Source organism: Sinocyclocheilus grahami, unplaced genomic scaffold (genome assembly GCF_001515645.1).
Source record: "Sinocyclocheilus grahami isolate Dianchi unplaced genomic scaffold, SAMN03320097.WGS_v1.1 scaffold102.1, whole genome shotgun sequence".
Classification (NCBI taxonomy): Eukaryota; Metazoa; Chordata; class Actinopteri; order Cypriniformes; family Cyprinidae; genus Sinocyclocheilus; species Sinocyclocheilus grahami.
In genome coordinates, this window is record NW_015505281.1 from 524,013 (window position 1) to 534,399 (window position 10,387).

General features: G+C 36.5%; 1 pseudogene; it reads right to left on the bottom strand.

The window, feature by feature from the left end:
- Nucleotides 1–5,533: 5,533 nt before the first annotated feature.
- LOC107588387 (protocadherin gamma-A7-like) overlaps nt 5,534–10,387 on the bottom strand; it is a 31,480-nt pseudogene continuing 26,626 nt past the window's right edge.

Sequence of the window (10,387 nt, forward strand, 5' to 3'; positions counted from 1 at the left end):
CCAGCCCGGGGTCCGTCACATGTGGTTGCCGCTCATTCGTCGGATCCGCTGGGCGCGCCGTTCTCGACCGTGTTTTTGCGTTTCAAAAAGGCGGGGCATAGAGGAGAAACAATAATGTACAGTATGTGGAAAATAATGAGTTTTTTTTACTTTAAACCGCATAAACACATTTCATTACACCAAATACACAAAATAATGTTCTTTTTAGCAGCATCATATGACCCCTTTAACATATTAGTAGTACCATTACAACTTTGTTTTCACTCCTGTCTGTGTTTGTACCATTGTGCAATTCTAGTTGGTTATTTTTTTTGTATCTGGCCATGTTATTGTTAAATGGAATTTTAATAAATTGTTAAATGAAATATGTTTTTATATTGAAATAAAATGAAATTAGTTTATTAATTTGTCAGTCATATTCTAATGAATTAGGCCCTTATAATATGTCCTTGGCTGAACTTTACCATTGTCTAATATTACATTAACATTAAAATTATAATAATAATTTAAAATAGGAATGCTTATCAAAACTTAAATAAAGAACACAAAACGTAACTTTTTCTGCATCAACAAAATCCATAAAGTCAGTCCTGTCACGCCTCGGTCAGTCCTGTCACACAGGATATGGTGTTATAAAAATGTAATATTTGAGGAAATATTGATGAATTAATCTCTGTAACTGTGTAGATGAAAGTTGGAGTATATATCCACTACTATGTTTTTGAAAAAATCTCCTATGTAAAGGCAGTTTTTTTACAACTATACGAGAGCCTGGCGGGGTATTCTGTGATTTTGTGTACTACAGTTGACCGACAAGTTGCTTATATTCCTTATAGAAATTACAAAACCATGTTAGATACAATCAGGGACATGTGACCAATAAGAAAATGCTATTTGTATCAAAGAAATTCATTAGGAAACCTTTTTAACATATACAAATTTGTCTGTGACAGGGCCTGACATTTTAGGGGTGAAATGCGTATAAACATTTATTTATTTCAATCTTTTTACGCATTGCAACCACGTCTGCATTTGTGATTAATTACAAACAACAAGTGCTACTCTACACTGCCCAAAAAACTCGCGTTTGAATCGTCAGTGGCAAATTCTTTAAATATAAAAAACGTACTTACAGTCTGTGAGTCAGAACAGCCGGCATTGTAGTCTACTCTACCAGGATCAGGAAACAGTCCTCCATTAAATGTGCTGCACACATCTGAATATTTGGGTTGAACTGTTCTGGAACAGTGTTGTAAATACAACTTAACCACTGATTTCTAGTCGTGTCCTCTTTTGGAAGGCCAAACAAAGTAGTTTCGCTTTCACAACGAAACAGCGTCACACACCGCGGCCTTGAGTGAGCGGAGGCCGGAGGCCTAGAGTGACGGGCGGACTAGAGCATGCGGAGGCCGGCTGGTTTCGACGAAGGAGCGTCCGGCGGGCTTGAGGCAACCACATGTGACGACCCCGGGCTGGACTCCGCTTCGTCCACAGTGAAAGCCGATCCGGCGATCCACAGCATGAAGCTGAAGTATTTCCTCAGCGACCAGCACGGATCAGCTCCAGGCATGACGAAGCGGATATCATCCTCTTTTGGAAGGCCAACCAAAGTAGTTTCGCTTTCGCAACGAGAAACAGCGCCTTCACGACATGGCGGCGGCAGCAACAACAATACTACAGCGAGAATAAAAGTTACGCCTTCTTTCTTTGCGTGAACATTTGGGCGGCGTTATGCAAATCTTCCCACATCGTGGCGTAGACATGTGGGGGCATGTTAGAACGTGCCGTTTTAGGTAGGCGTGGTTGACTCTTAACTTTTATAAAGAATCTCTTTGGATTTGAGACTTTAGTCTTTGCAAATTTACAGATCTTCTTTATGCACCAAGAGCTTGTAACACTCCAAAGAGAAAGGAAAAATTGAAATCGCATCATATGACCCCTTTAATTGGGACTACTTACAAACCATGTCCACACTAAATTGTTTGTAGTTCCTGTACCCTTTAAGCTTTAAACACATTTGTTGTCTTTTCTGAAAGACACTTTTTTGTCCAACTGTTAAGAATTAAGATAAAAGTTATTGTTCAAGTGTAGTGTAACTGAAATATTGTGCATAAAATATCTTTATTTCATAAAAATAACGTATAGACGCCCACAGTGGTCTCAAAGTCCCAAGTCCTGTAGTTATTTTTCAAATTTGAGTATGATATCACAAAAATAGGTTACATGAATGTACTTACTTTGTACATTATATACATAATTTGTTTGCCTTTGAGGGTCACATCACCTGACAGCTGTCCCCCCCACTTTTAAAAGAAAATCTGCCCTTATGAATAGGTGTCACCACATATTAAATTAGAACAGGATAAAGTCTTTTTAAAAAGAAAATACGCACTTCAGCTTTAAGTTACTAACTCATATAAATGGTTATTAATTGTCCTCTTCAATGTCATTTAAATTGAAGGATAGAGTCTGTCAAACTGGTTAGACTTTCTGTAGATGAAAAACAAGCAAACAAAATGTATTTAAAAACATCTGAATAGTGCAGAGCAAAATGTTTGTTTTTGTGTTGCAGTTAAACATTATTTGGATCGTAATGTCATAATATTAAAGAAAAAGTATGATGTCATTGTATTTAATTACAAAATATAAAAGCAAGTGTCTGTACTGCACAAGGTTTCTTTTTAAATAATTAAACATACACAATGAGTATGCAATTAAGGTTAAACTAAGAATTTTAAAAGAACACAAACTGAAAGAAGCCTATCCACACCTCTCTCCCAAATTACTTTTTTCACTTACAGTATGTAATCCTGCTTTTTTTTACCACTACCATGCAAACACATACATAAACGTAGAATTTTAGAATACCAATGGAATCGTCACTATAGTTCACACACAAATAATCTTCTAATTTCTTTGTTTTTCTATATGAATGAGCCAATTTATTAACGAGTGTGCATGTGAGAGAAATAAATCATGTAAAAGTGGGGCATTCTTGCTAAATATTTCACCACATGTTTCCCAAAGATGTGTGAGCGAGACAGAGGGAGAGATAGAGAGAGATAAATAGAGATGGAATTTACGTTCAAATTCGGTGTAATCCAGGGATTAGCTTCTGCTGGCAGCCTCCTATGCCCTATTTCTATTCCCTCAAAATGATTTCAAATATTAATAATCATAATCTCCTGCACTGGTAACAAAAATATGAAGGCACATCACACTAGGTCACAGAAATAGCAAGTCAACTTCAACTTCATTTATTTATATAGCACATCTAAATCACAAGTTAAGGATAAAATAAAATACACACATATAGATTACACACAAGTAAACAAACATTTATAAAAGGTTCCCAAGTCAAACTTTCTCTACTTCAAAGGCCAGACTAAAAAAATGTTGTCTAATAAAAAGTTGTCTTAGACAATACAGTAATATAGCAAATAAACAATGGCGCCAGCCCTCAAATGTTGCAGAATCTTTTCTCAGAACTAACTTCACTTTTCTTTATTTGATCAAATATTAAAAAGAAAGTCTCCCTGATAAGAATAAGTTTGTTTGTAGTGAACTTTGCACATTTAAAAATAAGGTGATTAACTTAACTTATTATAAACATAGTCCAGTTTTTTTTTGTTTTGCTTTACTCAGATTAAATACAGTGAAAAACATTTATTACGAAAAAAAAGAAAAAGTAGGTAGGTAAAATAAAATAAGGTAAGGCTTCATCCTAAAACTTTTTCAGTTAAAATGTCAAATGACATAGTTATTGTGGAATTGTGAATGATGACCAGAATAAAAAATCTTGATGATGAAACCAGGAGAGAAAAAAAGAGGAAATCTTACTTATAGCAACTATTTCTATTACTCAAACATGGTTCAGGCAACACAGCATAAACTGTAGGTGTACTGAGTTAATAGGTTCAATAACCGCTGTTTAATTTGCACTAAAATTAGCCTAGGATCAATTCTCAGTGTTCAATAATAGAGCATTAAAACTGTGATGCTTGAACGTGTATGTGTAGAAACATTATTGAAATGAAGCATACTGAATGCATAATACAGAATTTGATCATACTATGGAATATTCATTAACCAGAGTCTGAATCTGACCTCTCTGTGTCTGCGTGTGCATGCATGACAAAAAAAATAAAAAATTGCCTGAGGATGCGTGGAAGCATGATGAACACCAGAGGGGGTGGTTGGATAGTGTGTGTGATATCATCAAGGGTGGGGCTGCAACTAGATGTGTGTGACTGTGTGAGGAAGGGTCTTTAATATCTAAATGTGGTAAAGTGTAATCTGATTAATTATAGAGACAAAAAGAGAGGATGGTGTGTAAACCAGCATATTTATCAGACAATCAGGATTTTGTAAGAGAAAAGGTAGGTATGGCTCTATAGGCACACACAGTATATGTAGGTATATGCCTGTGAAAGAGAGAGAGGAGAAAGAGGGAGGGGTGATGTTGTCAGGCAGCAGAAGAACACTCGGCAGAGTATGCCTGTTGCCACGGAAACCGCATTACAACAGGAGGGGGCTTTTTCCGAGCCCCCATTCTCCTTTAAGTGAGAGTGAGGCAGGCGGGCGATACTAGGGACAATTGATCAAATGAGCTATAAATCACAGTGTTTCATTATTATCTTATGAATATTAACATTAAAAGGGAGTCATTAATATGACAGACAGGATGAGGAAATTATAATGAGTCTCTTTGCATTTCTCTCTCTCTCACACACACACACACGATGTGTTCTGGAGAGCAGGTCAGCTCAAGCAGTGATGTGTTGCTACAGCAGCAGAGAGATAAAGTCCTGCTAACTTCTGTCACCTCCCCCACAAACATGCTTCTGCTACGAGCCAAAAACACTGCTAACACACCCTACTGCGCATTAAACATTCAACAGATTACAGTACTGGTACACCTGACATTTGTGATATAAATACAGTAGATCAAAATAACACCAAAAAAGATTATTGGAGTATATATATATATATATATATATATATAGAGAGAGAGAGAGTATATAAGAAAATACAATTTCAGTCTTTCTACTTCAAAATGCCATGTTCACTTACTTTTTCTTTTGTAATTATTTGTGAAATTTACTAGCAATTGAAAAAGAGTGAAAATAGAGTGAAAAAGTACCCAGCATGGAATCACAATTAACCCAGTTTATGTTCCTGGTGCTCATGTGAATTATTCATTGGTGCACATTATTCCTAAATTCCAAAATGTTTCTCTTTATAATAGTTTACCAAAATGTAACAAAAGTTTTTTGTTGAATAGTCTGTTTTTTTTGTAGATACAAAAAAATGTATGTATAAACATTTATATATACTGTACTGGTTCTTGTGGAGCCGTTTCTACAGAAGAGAGCACACATACTCCCACAGGCATCTGACAGTATGTACTTAGTTGAGGAGCTGCTGCAAAATTATGCTTTTCTCCCGATTAAGAGCATGATTTTAAGAGAATATAATCTTTCAGTAAAAAAATCTAGTACTGACACACAAAATATGACTAGACTACAGTGTCTTAGAAAGAGACAAATGCAGCTGCCTTCTCAATGTCATAGACAAATCTGTGAAGAGAAGGAAATAGTTCAATTGTTTGTAAGATTAATAAGAAGACAAGCTGGATGAAATTGTGACTAACACTTAGATCTGTTATAAGCTATATTTTATGTTTTATATCCGTTTTCTGAAAAATCATCCCTCCCACAGGCCACACACATTTTACAATCCATTTTATCCCTTTGCCCTCTCTGTCTTTTTGTTCTTCTTTCACATTCTAATTGCAATGAAAGCAATCAAATATTTCAGATTAAATTCTGGTTTTGATACGTTTTTAATCAAAAGCAAATTAATTCCACCATGTGTTAATATTAACTGAGCAGATGCCATCAAACACACACACAAGTGCGAATGACATCATGAGAAAGATGAAACTGAGAGAATTTTAATCCAACTAGTGTTTAATCATTTATTTTTAAATCTGTGCTCAGATTGCTTTACACAATTGCGCTGACAGAAATGGGACAGGGCAGGACGAGTCTGCCAGTCAAAGAGACAGTAACCAGGCCAGGCACATACAGTACTGTACATGCCCACTACCTAAGCTTCACTTTAACAAATACTGATACATTTAATAAAGGGACAGAAATGACATTTTATTCGTTAACAATAATGATAGCCATAGAAATGTGTGGCACACCACAGCCAACTCTAATTTGGATCAGAGGTGACATCTGAAATTTGCACCAGAATTCAATCATCTCTAATTCACTATTTTTGATTGTGCATGAAAAATAAAATCCATTTCAATCCCATAAATAGGCTTTTTAGGTAATAAGGCTAAAGCATGTGATGAAACAGCTTCTGCTGAAAGATGCACTGGCTGTTCACCAAAAGCCCTGATTGGCTCCTGATACGCACTGCAACAGCTATTTCATTACCTGATTGGTTAAGCACACGTTGGTTGATGCTCCTGGCTATTTGATTGGCCGAGGTGTTACCGTGCACAGCTGTGCTGGTGAGAGTGGTGATTGAAGCAGATTTATGTCTATCAGACTCTCAAGAGAGTAATCGACCAATGAGGTCCAAGTATTGATTTACATTTTGTCTGGTTTTGTTCACAGATGTATGGGCCACACCCTCAGAAACCATTGATGAGGAGAGGGTGTTTCACAAGGACAGATGACGCATAAATCACAAATACACACACAGACACATACACACTAGCTGCTGTAAATAGGTCATCACCTATTAAACCAAATCAATTCTGACACACTAACACATATTGGAACAGAAAGAATGAATCACTTATTGACAAACACTGCTAAAGTGAAAACTGGTCGCAACGTTTTGTATACAAAAGCTAGTGCAAACACACACCCACACACACACACACACACACACACACACACACACACACACACACCCACACCCACATTTAAATAAACCCAAAACACACACAATAAAACATTACACTGATCCGCCACCAGGTAGAGATTTTCATTTGTGAGTCAGTTGTGAAACAAAGAAACCAAGGTTCTCTCACACACACTAACACACACACACACACACCTCTCTCTCACACTCCAAGTCAGAGGAAATGAAAATGCAGCTGGCATAATGTTAAGACAGGAGAGAATCCACTCAGTAAAGGCAGATCAATCTGATAACACACATGCACACACATACTACAAATCTAGGCTATAATATTTATTATATCGTACATGATTTGTACAGTATTGTAGTGTTATTTAGTTGTCTATTGCGTGTTGTATTCATACAAGTTCTAATAAAATTTGTTTCAGATTTAGGAATGATTTCACAGAATCAGTTTGTAGTCACACACATGTACGTGTGTATATATACAGTATATAGGCAAAGAGAGAGAAAGGTGATGGCATACAATGCCATACATTATTGTATGCTGACTTCTGTAGATATATATATTTATTTTTTCCAATGTTGTCACCAAACTATAGCATATAATCATAAATGTAAACCCACACACATTGTAGTAATCTAGTGATCAGCTGTTGTGATAAACCTACTTGACCCCTATTCTCTCTATAATCCATTAACCTGCTAAACTCGCACAGAAAATATAATCCACCTGCTCCCTACACCTGCGACCTAATTATTTACACAAAAAAAAATATATATATATATATATAATTTATGCATATCCTCAGTGGTTTATGTTTTTGTGTGTGTGACTGTGGATTGTGTGTAAACAGTGGTGTGCACATTTCAATGCAAAGGTTAACGAGAGAGAATAGATAGATGGAGTAGTGCTGCAGGCGTGTGTGCTGGGGTACTGCAGAATGACATCAGCAAGAACGATTATGGGACATTTCAAGTGGACAGAAATCTTTCTGACGTTCCATTTCTCTATCCCTCTCTCTCTCTCTCTCTCTCTCTCTCTCTCTCTCTCTCTCTCTCACACACACATAAGCTGAACATCATCTTTCACTCTCCTCATCAAAACTTAATAATTTCACTTGGTCTCATGCATTATCAAGAGCTTCATATCCTAATTCATTTAAAACCACTTTAGCTATCTTCCTATCTACTTCAAATAAAAAAAATGTCATGATCTTACCTTGAGTGTGCTCTGGGGACACAGCATATGCATGGAGAGCATAATAAAAAAAAAGAGAAGAAGAGAAAGAAGCAGAGGTTAGTACTTTACTTTTGTTAAAACATTATCTGGAAGTGCTCACATTTCAAACTCAAACAGATGTGAGATCCGGTCAGAGGCCCAGCTGAGCTGAGACACACAGATGGACATCTGGAGTTTCCCTGAAGGAGACCTACAGTTGCAAAAAAACAACAATTGTTTATCGTATGTGAATTAAATATGGGTTAAAAATGCATGTAATACCAGCTTAAACACTGAAATGTATGATATGAGATATTTAGATTTAATCTTCCAGGACACCTAAGTCAAGCAATGTGGCCACCATGTATTTACCATTGTTAGTGTACTTACCATTGTTATTTTACATTTGTAAATATTGTACCATATTACTGTATTGTAACATATTTAATTTTTTTGGTCTTTTTAAAAATATTATTATTGTTATTGATTCTGATTCTATATATAGATTTTATAAATGTATCTGAGATGAGCATATATCTGTTTTAAACTTCTAGACTATTGGGAAAGCATTTATAAAAGGTCAAAGCATCAACACTAAGAGGCTCTAAATATGCCAAACCTTTATATAGACATATACACATTTCAGCCTCCTAGCTTGCTGGAAAGGCTTCTTGGAAAGTAAATGTTTTTGTAAACTTAATTGCAGCAGATGTGAAAAGTCTGCAAATTTGAAAACCCACTGGTGCAGTTTTCAGCCCAAAAACCAAATATGCATTATAACAATAATCCATGACAGTGACCAAAAAAAAAACTTTAAGGGCAAAGAGCAAATGCATCATCAATATTAATGCCTGTGAGTTAAACTATGCATGTAAAAATAGCAACACATCCAAGGCCAGGGAGAGAGAGACATGATTAACAGAGTGACGAAAGGAAGCAATGAAAATGGAGCAAAAACAGCAAAAGGAGAAGAGAAATAGAGTGAGCGGACCAGTCACAAGGACAAGAAAAAAAAGAAAAGCAGCATGAAAGAATGGGGTCAGTGAATTAAAGAAAGATAAAGGGAAATTAAACAGGGATTAAGAGGTGGAGAAAGAGTGAGAGGAAAACAAGATAAAAGAAGTGTGTGAGAACCAAATTAGTCAGTAAATGAACTAGCATTAATTGTTACAGTTTTTAGTGGCTCCCAATGGACTCTGTAAATGTATGTATATTGCACGTGTGAATGGCAGGTCTTTTGCATGCTGGGTAAAGTTATTTCCCCCTTCAGACCACTGTAAAGCTGATGACTTTCCTCTGTAATCCCATTAGAAAGCTCGTAGTTGGATTACTGTCTCCCTGGTTATGCTGACAGGCCTAATACAACAGCACACATCAACACCACCGGGACCACGGCAAGCGTGTTGGACCAGATTAACCTCAAAACACCTGAGCTACACAATGCATGATTCAGAATCCACCATAAAGACTCTCTCCAAAGCGATTCTGAAAATATCGACACTTATGGTGTGGCAGAGTGATTCTGAAGAGCACAAGGTCACAGCTAACTTGCATATTCCCTAACGACAGTACAAGCACGCTAAACACAATGTGTTACATCAGTCTTCATTATTAACTGACAGAATGAATGAAATGCTTTTCTGTCTTCTTGATAATGTTTAAAATAACACTGCTTACTGCAGTACTGCAGTTTATTCATGTTTAACAGAAAGCACGAAAACTACAGTAAGTATGAGACATTTTAGACCAGACCCTTTATAGATTTATAGACCCAACAGATTATCAGCGAATGCACATTCATGATAACTGGAAATGTCCAGACAATCATTTATTTTAGGTGGGGGGGGGGGGGGGGGGGGGGGGGGGGGGGGGGGGGGGGGGGTTAGGTTAACCTCACTGTCAACCTCAGCTAAACCCATATTACAGCCAATGCTCTGATTACCTTGGTCACTGACCATCAATCTCAGTGGCAATGACAAAGATATTATCACACATACTAGCATTATACTATTTATTTATATTTATGCTATCTATACTAACATTGTCATTACCAGTGAGTCTGATGGTCAGTGACCTTTGCTGAAGGTAATCAGTAATCACACACAGAGATACAAATAATAAACCATTACAGGTATCTGAACTGCATTCATATTCTAATTATAAGGAAGGACAGAGAGAGTAAGAGAGAATCAGATTAAGGAATAATTTCAGACCGAGATGGCAACATCTAAAAAATAAATAACATCACACTAAAACATTCAAACATCAATCAAACAT